We start from the raw sequence: 15,041 nt of genomic DNA on the forward strand, positions 1-15,041 counted from the left end.
GAACATAGTCAGGTCTTCCTCCCCCTTTGTGTATCAGTGGCATTTGTAAATTTGACTTCCCTTTTCCTTTACTTATCCATGTCCCTCTCTTTTTTCCCACAGCCATTCTTCCGATTCTGATCCTTAACCTCCCCAGATGCCACCCTTCCTCGTCCCCTTCGTCACCCAATAGTGTTCTCCCCTGTAAACCTAAGCCACCTGCTCTTGCCCCTTCCCCGTACTCATCTATGTCACTTCAGCATTCCTCCTCCCTCTCAGACGTCACACTCGTCTTATCTATGCGGAATAGGAAGTCCCCTGTCTTCCACTCATCTTCCGTTGCACTTAGTGGGGTAGTTGGGGCTGGGGGTGGCAGTGTCTGTCCAACCCCCGGCAGGAGCTGGCTTCTCTCACATATTGATCTTAACCATGTTAATTCAGCTTGTGTCATAGTTATCTGTGTTTCTAAATCTTGCGTTAGGCGGCCTAAGTTCTCTGGGGGTGTGCTTGTTGGCCCGTAGGATCCTTTGGTGTCATAAGGGGGAGCACTTGGTCTAGGCACATATAAGGGCTGACTATATCCCTCAGCCGGTTTTGTTAGCAACGGGTATATATTTTTGATTTCCTCCCCCTTTTCTACCCCTTCCTCCTCTTTTCTCTCTCTTTCTTGGGGCTGCTGTTCTCTATCTCTGTTTTCTATAGGCGGTACTTCTTCAAACATCCGCCAAAGATCTAACACTTCTCTCCTGTTTTGGAGCTGCCTACCTTTGTACTTAATTGACACATAGGTCACTACAAGGTTCAATACTGTCTTATCGAACGACCCTCCTTCTGGCTATATTTGAGACGTTCCGTCTCCCATTATTTCCGCTAACCATTGCTCATGATAGTATTTGATTTTCTTGCTATACAATGGGAGGTGTTGGCATATGTATTTGTATTAGTATTTTATTTATTTGTAAAGCGCTCCTGGCCTTGGGGAATCTTGGTGCATGCTTTACAGAAAAAAGCATTATGTAAAAGTAAACAAACTTGTTCATAGGTTACAATATGCAATCAGGACAATACACAGTATTGGATTAAAGCCAGGTTAACGTACATCAGGTAATACAGTAGGTGCAAGGAGATAATTCAGGTATAGCTAAACTGATGACTGCTGCGCAGCAAGATCCTGTTCATGGAGCCAGTGTTTAGTATTACTCTTAAATAGTTCGAAGGAGGGTTCGGATCTGAGGGAGGACAGAAGCATGTTCCAGAGCTTGGCTGTCAGCACAGGAAAGCTGGAGTCTCCAGCTTTTTGGAGCTTAAATCTGGGGATGCACAAGGTGTGAACTTGAGCAGCTCTTAAGGGTCTCGTGGAGGTGTGTGCAGAAAGTCTGTTCATAAGGTATACTGGGGCGAGATTCGCCCTAGCTTTGTGCGTTAATGCCAGAGTTTTTAGGGAGATTCTATGCTCAACAGACATCCAATGAAGGTTGCGTCTTGTGTCTGATATGTGGAGCTTTTTTGTAATGTTGAGGGCAGCCCTGGTGGCATTATTCTGTGTTACTTGGAGCTTATTGATATTTCTATGGCTGGTCCCTAAATAGAGGCCGTTGCTGTAATAAATTTTGGCCATGACTAGGGTTCTAGCAAGAGTAATACTGTTGGAAGTCGTAAGGAAGGGCCTGCACGCGGTAATTAGTTTGCACGTGTAAGCTGATGCTGCTACCACAGCGTTAGTTTGTCTAGTGAAAGATAGTGTAGCATCAAGGTAAATACCCAGTGTTTTCGTATAATTGGAGACCTTGATAGTGTTGCCGTCAATAGTGGAGGATATAATGCCGAGTCCAGTTTATTAAGTCTAATGTGAGAGCCGAGCATTAGTAACTCAGTTTTCTAATCATTTAGGCAGAGACCATAATGCGCTATCCAAACTTGGATGATTGAGTAGGTATCATTAAGGGCTTTTGTGTCTGTTGCCTGGTCACCAGTGATGGGGATGGGTATCTGGGTGTCATCCGCATAATTTGTATACGTGACACCCAGATGATCGAGAATGTCGAAGAGATGCTTAGTGTACACGTTGTACAGAGTGGGAGAGAAACATGAGCCTTGCGGGACCCCACAGAGTACTGGAGAAGGTTCAGCCGTGGCACATGGAGAGAAGACAGAGACAGTTCTATTTGCAAGGAAGGATTTAATCCAAGATGTAGCTGTATCTGAGAAATGGGCAGTTGTTTTCAGGTGGTGGCAGAGAGTTCAGTGGTTGCTCAAATCAAAAGCTGCCGATAGGTCAAGCAGTAGTAATAGGGCTAATTTACCCTTGTCTTTTATGTCTTGAATTTCTGTAGGTCACCTTGACAGTTGGACGTTTTGAGCTTCCTGATAATGTTTTCCACTTCCCACGTGGACAACAGTGAGAAACTTAATGGTTTAAATGAAGGCTCAGAATGGGTGGTGTTGTACATATCTGGTTTGGAATCTGGATCTGCAAGTAGACTACATTTTCTGGAGTTCATTTTAGTTTGTAACATAGATATTTTGTCAAGGAAAGCCTTTTGGATGTTGGCCCACCACGAAGAATCTGTGATGCATTTATCAATGGGGACAATAGGAGATTCAAGTTCTTTAAAGATCTTGAACAACTCTTTTGTATTGGATTCAGCTTGTATGATTTGTTTATTGAATGTGTCTTGTTTGGTTAGATAGATAGCTTCTTTGTAGTTGCAGGAGGCTGTGGTCAGGATGCTGTTATTGGCTTCCGAAGGGCAGTTTTTCCACTGTGCTTCAGTATTTCTCTTGGCTTTGCGCAGATCTCGTAGGTGTGGTGTAAACCAGGTGTTGAGGCTTGATCGGGTTTGGGTTTGCACAGTTTTAAGGGAGCTATAGTGTTTAGTGCTTTTAGAATGGCGTGATTGTATATATCCACTAGAACTGTAGGGTCTGAGTGGGAGGTTGAGGTGTTGTTGAGGAGGGGAAGAATAAGTGGGAGGATTCTTTCTGTTGTAATGTCCTTCTTATTCCGGGTAAGAATAGCCAGGGCAATGTTTGGATTAGGGCTGTGTAGTATAGCTGTTTTAATAGAGAAGGTTATTTTGTGGTGATCAGACCAGATGCATGGTGTGATGAACAACAGATTAGTTGTGCAATTGAGGTCCGCAAGCTAATCCAGGGTTCTTCCTTTGATATGTGTAGGCTCATGAATGTGGTGGGTGTATCCGAGATCCGATAGTGTACTAGCTAAGTCAAGGGCATTAGTGTTCTTGGGGTCTTTGAAGCCAAGATTGTGCTGGAACGGTGTGTCTGTCCCCATTGTGTGATTCGTCTTCCCTACTGAGTGCGTGCGTGGATGTATGCACAATCTTCTAAGGACACATTTAATCCTTTTTTATCTACAATCACCAGACACAATTCTTACAACAAATCAATACAACATTTAGAATGTACTTTTCATCAATTTTTCAAAGCATTGATTTTTTTTTTTTTTTTTTATTTTTTTAAAAATGTATTTATTGGTTTTAACAGAATAACAAAAACAAGTATACATCACTTGAATATCAGACGAATAATCAAAAAGTAACGTAACCCTCCCACCCCCACCCCCCCAACACAAGACCAAGTAAACATTATTGTCCCATTACGAAAGGCCAGATTGATGGCTAGGGAAGTCCGATCCATCCGAGGCATCGTCAGAGTTATTAGGATGCAGAAGTGGCTCAGTCAAGGCCACCCAGCGTTGTAGTTCTCCGCTGGAGTCTAGCCTTTGTTCAAGGATTGCCGTTTCCCACGCGCCAGTCTCCGCCGTTATCCATTTAGTCAGGTCCCCCCACCACAATGCCTCATGCGGGGCCCTAGGGCTCTTCCATCCCATGGCTATGCGCCTCTTCGCAGTTATGTAGATCAAGTCTTTGAGCTTGTTCAGAGGTTTGTTTTTGTGGTTGCGTTTGTATCTGCCCAGGATGCATACTGCGGGGCAGTTCACCTCTAGCTCGATGTCTGCGTCCGCCACCCTCCCCTGAACCTGTGTCCAGAAGTGGCGTATCTCCGGGCAGCCCCAGAACATATGCGTCATACCCGCCTTCGGCTCCCTACATTTGGGGCATAGCTGGACCTCGGCTCCCCTGAAATTAGATATAGCCTCTGGTGTTAGGTAGGCTCTGTTAGTGATGTACAGTTGAATGAGCTGCAGTCGGGCATTCCTGGAGACTTTTTTATGGTAGTGGGTTATTTTCTCCCATTCGGCGTCCGTGAAGTCTAAGCCAAATTCGATTTCCCATTTTGCTCTACATTTAAGCACGGTGTTAGTCGTGCCCTGGAGCAGGGTTTCATACAATCGCGAGGTTTCATGGCCGCCCTCGGCTGTATTCAATAATGCTTCTATGACCGTATTTTCCGTCATGGGGGTGGTAGCCTCCGGCCATCTGACCCTAATGGCGTGTGTCACTGCCCCGTGGAGCAAAAATTGGCCAGCGGGTAATCCCGTAGTTTCAGCAAGATCAGGAAATGGCATGATCTCTTCATCCCGCATTAAATCTCCCAGGGTGGCCACTCCGTAAGGTTCCCATTGGGTGCGTGATTCGTGAAAGCCCCATGGCTGATGAGCCATAATTGCTGCTATAGGGATTTGAGGTGAGAAAGGATCAGCTGGCCCCACAGTTTTGCACGCTCTGTTCCAGAGCTTTATTCCAAGTCTAATTAAGTATGGAAGGGGCTGCGTGAATCTGCCCTGTGCCCACAATAGGTCCCTCAGGAGGAGGTTGGGTAATGCAGGTTGGAGGAGCCTAGTGTCCGAGGAGGTCTCATCGGCCATCCATCGCATCACATGCCTTAGCTGGCTCGCCAGGTAGTACAATTCAAAATTAGGGACCTTAACTCCTCCCCTCTCGTAAGGTCTTTGGAGTGTGTCCAGCGCCACCCTGTGTCTGCCCTCCTGCCAAAGGAACCGTCTGCATAGTTTGTTTATGTTTTTAAAGAAGGAGGGGGGGATATTGTAGGGACGTTTGTAAAGTTATACAGTAGGCGGGGGAGGGCAACCATTTTGAGTAGACCGGCCCTACCGGCCATCGAGAGCGGAAGCTTACCCCAGAATTCCATAGATTTTTCTAGAGCGTCTTTGGCTCTCACCGTATTAAGTGTATGTTCCGTGAATGGGTCCCGGCGTATGGTGATTCCCAGGTATTTAAAGGAGGTCGATTGCCACTCCAGATCTAGGGAGGGGAGGGAAGGGCCATTTTTATATAGGGCGGCAAGAGGGTAGAGGCAGGACTTCTCTTTGTTAATACGAATACCCGTGTATCTACTGAATCCGTCCAGTGTTTCTAGGATGTAGGGCAGGAGGTGTTCGGGGTTATGTAAGAACAATAGCGTATCATCCGCATACATAGAGACGAGGTGGGTCTCTCCGTCAATTACAATACCCCCATCTCCGTATTCCTGCCTGAGGTACGTGGCTACGGGTTCGGTGGCGATGATGTATAGCATCGGGGAGAGTGGGCAGCCCTGGCGAGTGCCTCTATGTAACGCCCATTTGTTTGAGAAGGTCCTGTTCGTGCGCACCCTAGCGGTGGGGTTGGTGTAGACTAGCCGGGTCCATTTCAGGAAAGCAGGTCCTATCCCCATTTTAGCCATAGTGGCATAAAGCCATTCCCAACGCACTGAATCAAAGGCCTTGGTGGCGTCTAGTGACGCCACCGCGTATTTCTGAGGCCTCTGCTCCGTGCTGTATATAATATGGTGCAACCTACGCAGGTTCTCTGTTTTTCAAAGCATTGATATCACATTTTGACCCAATGCACTTGCAATAACAAAACATAAAACATGAAACATAAAACGTGACATACTGGTGGACTCTACTTACAACAAATAATGTAGAACATATACCCTACCTTCCTGCCCATGTACTCCCATCTTGCCCTTAACCCAGGTACCCCCCTTACAGACACTCCCCTCGCTTAACTTTCCCTGGCCCTTTCTGGGCCCCCCTCTAAAGGGCTGCTATCAGAAATAGATAAGAAACAGAGAATAACTAATGTTTACAGAGTCTTCTCCTTTCATAAGACTCCCCACCTTCCACCCCCCTTTCGGAGCTAGGTTCCCATACCTCCTTTCACCTTGTCACCTCTTACAAATTCCTAATGGCCAGATGCAGGATAGAACAGTCAAGAGAGAGTCCACCAAGCTTTATATCAACCAAATATTCCTTAACTACCTCAGTCTGACTCCAGTTCCCCCTTCCCTTACCCTTCCTTTATAATCTCTTGCAATCAATACGCATGTGTCCGTATTGATCCGAGAGCCTGCATGCCCGGTCTATCCACAATCAGGGTGCCACCCCACAATCAAGAGCCAGATCCGGCGAGCGGTATGGCCGGTTATTCCCAAAGCCGGGACCCGCGGAACCTTCTTAGTAGCGTACACGTTTTAAGGGGTACCAGTTGACGTATGTGGGCAGCCTTGATGGGGGCGCCCTGGATCACGCCGCTGTGGCCGGGGGATGTCTTGAATCAAAAGGACAATGGAACGCTATTGCATCTGGGTCACCAAATGAAAATGATCATGTCCCACAATTATAATAAAAACAACAGAATAAATTAACACCAGTGGACACACCTCAGTAGGGAATAAGACCAGGAGAGATCGTGAGTGAGTAAAGGATATTCTTAATATAAAGATAGAAATGGGGCACACAGAGGACTCTGCTACTCCGAGGGCCCTCTGCCCACAATACAGAAACTTCACATTATATGTTAAAACGCGTCATCTATGACGTATTCTATATGGGTTATACAAAAACATTTAATTGGTTTGGCTGAACAAGACATTATACATTATGTAGTCGTGCTGCTGCTGGATTGGCTGGAGCTGAACCCGTTGCTTCTTGAGGCATGCAGGTCAGCCGGCTCATCAGGGAGGGGTAAGGGGTCAAGCCATGTCCACGCAGTTATTACTCTAACTAAGCTAAGCTTCACAAGAATCATGGGCATGCAAGATTTAATACATAACATAAAACATAACATAATACACTGCCATCAGTGAATTGTATCTAGGAGGCAAATTCTTGGCCTCGACCATGGGGGGAGCAGTGGTGCATTTGTCCAGGTGCATTATCTTTATGTGTTGTTTCAGGGCACGTTTGTCAAACGTCTTTTGGATCAAACGAGGGTGTTCAAGTTTATTTAGTACATGTAGAATATATGGGTGCAAAAGATTAGCTACATGGGCAATCCAGGCCCAACATCAGCATTGAAGCAAAGCAAGGTGGCTTCTTCATCCGCGGTTGCGCCATCACTTCATACAAAACCATCGTTGATGAGCCAGGGAGTCAACTCTTCATCTATAACTCTGTCTATATGTCATGCCAAGTCTCAGTTGACGCCGACAGTCAGCTCCCTCCACGAACCTGTCAATGGCTGTGCACAGGACATCAACCACTACCCTGTCGACAACACCATCAATGATCTCATTGACGACCAGACATAAGTCTTTGATCATGGCACCATTGATTGACTGGAAGACTACGTCTGTGACACCGTCCTCACAGCCATCAGCCTTGACTGCCTTTCCCAGGTCTCTACTGCCTTTTCCATTAATCCTAAGGGTCACTCCGGCTATTCCAAGCCCATCAGCTATTCCACCTGAGGAAGTTCTACAACCTGCCCTTGATTCTGACCTGAACCTCACTGTGGGTCTGTGATGACAATATCATAGAGGGACATTCAAGCCCCAAGTTGCCCAGGCCGCCACCCAGGGCAATCCTGGGACCATTGGCAGTACATTCCAGCGTTCCTGCAATGGAGCCTCCGATGGACATCCTCTTGGACATTCTCACCACCTTGTTGTCCGAGTTGTAAGACAGGCTGCCTGGCTAATCCGCACCACCACAAGAAACAAGTGGATTATCTGTACCACAACAAGGCCCAAGTGGATCTGTTTCTGCTCCTCCTCCCCACCCACTGGGACCGGCCCCTGCCCACCCTAACAGACACGGAATTCGCTGACTGCATGTCACAAGGAGATGCTCAAGCACACCCGGTGCACAGATGAGTTTGATGATCTGATGCCAGGAGACGGCGAACCAGATGACGCTTCTATTCGTGATTCCCCCCCAGATTACATTGGGTTCTTCCATGCCCAAATGTTAAGGGCCACAAACCTGTTTTGTTTGACTCTCGAGGAACAAAGGAAGGAATGTTTCCTCTAACAGCGTCAAAGGCAGTCCAGAAAATGGATGGTTGTTATTTCTGTGTTGCAAGACATTTGGGAGAACGGTATGCTAACCATCACCAACACATCCACTGTACCCCCTAAGAAGTAGAGGTTTGATAAAAAGTATAGGGTCCCGGACTCTGCGCTTAAATGCCTCAGGACTCTGAGGATTCTGCCTCAGTCTGCAAGCCTTCATCCAATCCCTCTTCACTTTGCTCTGTTTCACCTGATAAAGAAGGCAAACACTGCAATGCCTTTGGGAAATGCATCATTTGACCACTTCTACAACTATTAAAATGCAATTGTCATTGTGTTCAAGGTGCGACCTATTTTTTTATTCCTCCCAGACAACAAAAGGAAGGAGGCATTTGCATTTCTTTGCCAGGGAGAAGCGGCTTCGGGCTATGCAAGTTCCATCTCTGTGAACATAGTGGACATTGGTTTCTGACAACTGAGAAACAGGGCTGTTTGATGCATGCAAGGCTGGTTAAAAGCCACCAATTTCCAGCCAGAAGTCCAGGCGTAGGCAGAGGACATGCCCTTTAATGGAATTAACCTCTTCGGCAAGAAAATGGAAGAGACTTTACAGACCATCAAGGCCGACACAGAGACTGCCCGTTCTCTTGGCATGCTGCAACAATGCTGCCAGTACTTTCAGTCTGAGAAGTCCATTTCTCCTGGTCATCAAAGGGACTGACACCTCTCATACTGCTACACAGCGATGAACACCTACATATCGAAGTCCCATACCAAAGTAACCAGTGATGACGTGGCTCCTCACACACAAGGAGCCTAAAGAGCGGGTCTCAAAGATGCCCTTCCTCACCCCCAGATTGCTGTCACGACGACGAGCCAGAAACACGCTCGCAGCCACCCATCTTATTTCGGACGAATCCCGAGTGCACTACTGATTGACAAGTACACAGAAAGGTATCCTTGCGGCGAGCCATACAGACTGAACCCCGTTCACATTTTCACAGGTATAGGCGAAGAAACAGAGATCGGGGATGGAAACACCTATATGGTCAGTCTCGACTAAGCACTAAGAAGCAACGATGCTGACGTCATTAGTGACACCACGATGTTGTAGCATTAGACATGAAGCACATTCGCAATCTTGCACCGCATTACACAAACACATTCGCGTACACGAAGAACATGATTACACAGTTCTATAGCTGAAGGACAGATACATATACATACTGTCAATGCCATTATTATTTTCGCCTTAGCCAAATGCAGTAATGCAGAACCGCAAGGCACAAGAAATCCTGATTTACTAAGGAGATTAATCCGCAGGAGATTACTTTTCTAGATATTACCATCTTTCATAATTTGTGAAATCTAAAAGTGAAACCATACAACAAGAAAACGGATAAGAATGCCCTTCTTCATTTTTCTAGTCACCATGCCAACCACATCAAAACCAATTTGCCCTTTGGGCAATTCCTCAGACTCAAGAGAAACAGCAGTCTGAAGCAGGACTATAGTGACAGCGCCAACATTCTGTCTAAAAAACGACGCAGCAAGGGCTATCTGGCCAAACTGGTCAAATGTTCCTCCAAAAGAGCATACAATAACAACCGTGATGCTTTATTAGAAAAAAAGAAAAGAGATGATAAGGAAAACCAGATTGTGTTTGTAAACACCTTTTCGAATTTCTCATATAAAATTAAGGGTATTATCAACAAGAAGTGGAAAAAAATCTATAATGACAAATCCACTCCACCTCCATTGGTAGCTTTCAGGAAAAGCCAAAACATTAGAGAGATGTTAATCAGGAATGACATATCTGTTAAGCGTACCGCAGAACCTAGACAAACTACCCTATGGGGCCATACAGATGTTAAGGGACATTGCCCTTGTGGGTAGTGTGTTAAGTGTGCCTTTACCAAAGAGACCAAGCAGATTGCGCTTAATATGACCACCACATGGGTACTAAATGAGATGACTAACTGTAATACTGAGAATGTGGTATATTTAAGCAAATGTCGTTGTGGACTACAATACATCGGCAAGACTAATAGGAAATGCTGCATATGCATATGCATGGTGGAACACTGCAGTTGTATCAAGAATCAAACATTGACGGCACCAATGGTTAAACACTTTGTACAAATGAAACATTCCCATGAAGACTTTAGATGGGTAATATTGAAGAAAGTCTGTGGCAATGGAAAGGCAGAAGTAGATCGTAAACTGGTGATGTTTGAGCAAAGAATGATTTTTAAATGTCAAAGTCATATCATTGGTTTAAATGAGGAAATGGATTGGAAACATACATATGCTTGATCATGGGGTTTATATATTTATGTCATTTTGACCTTAAGTCCCTGTGTCTAACCTTAGCTATATATCGGGATGGACTCCCTTCATGCAGATATGTCATTCATTTACATCTGGACAGTGCTGTCGGATATGGTTTTACATGTTTTACTTACAGCAATATGTTTGATTATCAAATAAGACATTGTAACAACTGGTTGTTTCCTGTGAAAAAACGGTTACATTCTTAGTGTACTAGGACATCTGTTATTATGGTCACGGGTATCACTATATATGTAAAAAATATGTCTGTATAAAACACGTCTTAAACGGTCTTTGAAATTCCCTCATCACAGCATTCCCTATGCAACTGTGATAATTGGTGTTTGTGATGTAAAGCATATATGCATATTCCATCCTGCCACGTTTGGGTCGTAAACTGAGAGGCATTGTTTCCAAATGGACTTGTGTTCATACACCTACATGCAATCCACCTACATGCAATCCAGCACCCGTTTCAAAATTCAGTAAATTGGGTCAACTCTAAAATATATTTCAAACTATCGTTTGTCAATAAGGGTGAGCCCTCATTGGACAGGTCTTTTGTCTATGTCCATTGCTAATTATATATTTCAGTTACAGTCCTGGCGTTTCATCTAATGTGTGACCCGGGATTTATTTATTATTTGTTTGGACGTGTCCTACACACTCTAGATTGGATCATTGTGGTCTGGTAAGGTGGCATGTCGACATTACATGGATTCATATTTACGATCACCCACGAGTGTAATGTTACTGTGTAGTCCCCATTCTATACCAACTAATGTTGAAGCTGTGGATGTGAATCTTCTAGTCCTCTTTCTATACTTACCTAAGTTGAAGCCGTATATACGACTTGAGTAGAACACGCCAGGTTTAATCGAGAGTTCAACACGGAGTGTCTATGGTCTCTGGTATTGCCTGTGCAGACATTGACGACTGCATTCTAGAAGGTATGTAGCGGTAAAGCAGGCATTTTTCTACACTTTTGTGTGACACGTTACTGTGTTATCAGCAACAAAGGTGCGTACGTTGCATAATGGTTTATATATCTTTCGACCCATAGTGGGACCCTACATTGGCGGTGCACTATCTTTGTGAGACCGCAATTCCGGCGGATAGGACTACGGTGGATGAGTCCAGAGGGCATTATTAGCAGAATACGAGGTACAATGGCGGTACTAGTGGCTAATCTTGGTGACGGTGTGCAGTATAAATCCACAGTATTTGGTGTCATCCATGGTGATGGGATATATTATGTCCGGTTCATATTCACAGATATCTTGGTGATGGTTGGGAGCATAAATTCTTGACAAGTGGTGTTTTTCCATGGTGATGGGATATGATCCGCTATTCATGTGGCTTCATTTTGACAGACAACTTTGATATGTTGTCTTGTGTTTGTTTGCATTTACTGATTAGGACCGACAGCTACTTATAAGCAGTGAACAAACCTAATAAGAGCCTTGATACATGAAGTCTGCAGCTATTGAGGGGTGTATTGAGACACCAGCACTACGAATTTTACATTAAGAGGTACGTAGTTGTTTTTGAGAATCTTGAGGCAGGGTTGATAGCAACCTGTGGACCTTACCCAGTATATTACGATTATGGAGTATATGCACGGGAATGTTGAGCTATGTTTTAAGCTTATGCTGACTATACAAGGTAGTTGATGGTGGTATATGGTGACGGCCCCCTCTTTTTGTATTTTTAGGAGTAATCTTCTGTTTAAATTTGGAATCTTTTATGTGGCCCTGGATTGAATGGTGGCAACCAGGAAAATCGTGTTTTTGCCCTGAAGAAAGTTCATGCAGTTATTGGTAAGAAGAACTGAAACATGTCAGGATCTGTTTATGTTTGAGTTATAACACCTAGAAAGTGTATGAGGTGTCAAAGCCATTTGTATGTTTTTTTCTACAACTGTTAAATGTGGTTATAAGTATGTGAGTTTGGTGACATAGTTGTATTTTATATCTACCATGTGTTGTTTGTTGGGTCATGTTCATGTACAACATTTTTTTAATCTTTTTGTAAACTTTATTAAAAATGTTAAGAACTGTGTATAAATGCTACATACTTGGTCTATTTTTTAAAGACTATAGGTACGGGGAGGTCTTTCCACCAGGCTATTTGTATAGATCAGTGAATCTGAAAAAATCTAAACTGTCTCCTTTATATATAAATATTTATGGTCAACCTCTGACCGTGTGAGAGAGGGAGTATCCAAAGGGGCATTTTGCCTTTATTAAGGTTGACAAGAAATCCTGAGCAAGCTTGCAGCTACTTATCACGAACAACCCTATGGGACTGCAGGGATATATATAGAGCCTGATAGGACCACGTGTGACTAACATGTAGAATTTATATTATATGTCTAAGAAAAATTACAGAAGGCCCAAAAGCCACAGAGCCTGAGACAAGGAGAGTTGATTCAGGTGGCACAGAGCACGAAGCAGGCTCACATCCAAGGTCAGTGATACGTGGACACATTCCAATCTCCAGACAACAAGGGGACCAGCTGCAGAGAAACTGAATAAATCCTCACAAATGTAAGTGGAGGGGCTCAATTTTGTGGTCCATAAGCACGTGATACAGCCAAACGAGACAATGGACAGTCACCCGTGGTGGGAAAGAGGAGCCGATCCCATCAATTCAGACGCAGATGGCAACAAGTGTTGCGACGTGAGGAGCGCATTCTCATAGGCAAAGGTGGTACACACAAGTTACAATGGAGACACATAATCATTCACATCACCTTGAATAGGTGCACAGAAGGCTGAGAACCAAATCGAGTCCCAGGCCTGGGGAGATCAGCTCTAACCAATCACAGCTTAGAGATAGCTCTAACCAATCACAGCTTAGAAAGCCAGGGGTGGATGGCAAAGGGTACTAACCAATAGTAAGGCCATTACTCTGCAACAATGTAATAGATAGTTTCTTGGCGACGGGACGGCCCAGCCACCTGACATGCAAGGGCCAGTAGAATAACCTCTATAGGGGACAGATATAGGTGTTATTACTCTCGATACCCAATCCTCTGTGATGATAGGTTTTCGGAGAAGGGCCCAGGTGATGACTCCACACTTGTACACAACTGTACTGCAAGCCATGGAGAGCTGAGATGTATGGGAGAATTCTCATGGTCTTGTATTGATCCCTGTTGGTTTTGTTTGCAATAAACTGCAGTTCTAACTTGCCATTGACTGAGTCCTCTGTTTATTCTGGGGAAGGGTTTTGGGGCCCTTTAGAGTTAGGTGGACACCCAGACCTCTGGTATACCACGGGAGAGAACTCCTCCAACAAGCCAAACCACCAAACAAACCTGACCTGGTCCGGGACCAGACCTCCCACCCCACTTTCATACCCCGGTGGGAGGGAGGCTTTCTCAATTCGTCAACCAGTGGAAGTCCAACACCACGGATGGATGAGTGCTATCCTTTATGCAGCAGGGTCAAACGCGGAAGATTGTCAAACGTCACCCATGATCCCTCCCATACGAAAGGTAGAGAAACACCTGCCTCGATTGCTACAGGAGTTCCAGCCGCTCCTCTCAACAGGAGCCATCGAACGAGCTCCAACCAATCAGCAAGGGTGGGGAGAGTATTCCAGGTACTTTTAGTGAAAAAGAAGCATGGAGGTTGGAGACCCATCCTACACCTTCGGTTCCTCAAAATGTTCATTAAAGCCCAAACTTTCAGGATGGTAACCCTGCAGCAGGCTTTGTCTCAGATGCAAGAGATTTTCTTGCATTCCAGTATCTAGAGTATGCACATTTCCACATCTCTATTCATCGATAACACTGTCACTTCCTGCATTTCATGGTGGCAGGGACCACTACCAGTTCACGACTCTGCCCTTCGGACTGAGATCAGGCCCAAGGTTCTTCACCAAATGCCGGGCCCCGGTGGTGGCACTGCTAATTTATTTCCTCATAGAGGCCTAATTAATCTTGTAGAAGATTAAGAGTTGCACGAGGACACAATTCATTGTTGCACTGAGGAGAGCTCTTAATTTCCTTTGGGGCAGAAAGGACACAGTTATGGTCCACCCGATTTCCAAGAGCACGTATATGTAGCTAGGGGTAATATCCCTACTCTGAGCTTAAACAGCAGGATGCGTACATGTGGTTCTTTAATGTAGTCTGCCATAATTGGTAACCCTTTAGAAGAATGTTGTGGTAGAATGTTACTGGCTGAAACAACAGAATGTGGGAGATGGATCTAAATGAGAAGCTGTGGTCGCTAGAGGGCTGCACTAGAGAGGAGGAAGATGTGCTGCAGTCATTGTATATGACTTACCTATTAAACAAGAGTTGATTATTTCACGAGGCGAGATGCCTTTATTCTATAGTTCAGGTATTTTTCAAACTGGATTACATTTTTTATGTGCACGTATGATGCTAACAAACAGCTATTGCAGGTATTCTTTTTATATTATTTGCTTGTATGTATATACACATTTGATCACAAAAGAACGTGCAATAGACAAGAAATCAGATTTGACGGGGAGCAGTGAGGCTCTTACAATGGGCTGCGTTTGAGGGGCCTTCTGACCAGATTGTGGAGGAG

At 44.8% G+C, this 15,041-nt stretch overlaps 1 protein-coding gene across 8 annotated transcripts in view; it reads left to right on the forward strand.

Annotated features, from left to right (window-relative positions):
- LOC138566157 (extracellular calcium-sensing receptor-like) overlaps positions 1-15,041 on the forward strand; it is a 578,577-nt gene that overhangs the window by 17,179 nt on the left and 546,357 nt on the right. For 6 of the 8 annotated variants that reach the window (XR_011301857.1, XR_011301859.1, XR_011301854.1 and 3 more), the window contains exon 2: positions 12,188-12,293. The gene's annotated coding sequence lies outside the window, so the exon portion shown is untranslated. Of the gene's footprint in view, positions 1-11,536; positions 11,638-11,892; positions 12,007-12,187; positions 12,294-15,041 lie in introns of all 8 variants that reach the window. The other 2 variants (XR_011301856.1, XM_069643188.1) reach the window with 1 other exon arrangement.

The sequence above is a fragment of the Ambystoma mexicanum genome, chromosome 1p, assembly GCF_040938575.1.
Source record: "Ambystoma mexicanum isolate Mex_15411 chromosome 1p, UKY_AmexF1_1, whole genome shotgun sequence".
Lineage (NCBI taxonomy): Eukaryota > Metazoa > Chordata > Amphibia > Caudata > Ambystomatidae > Ambystoma > Ambystoma mexicanum.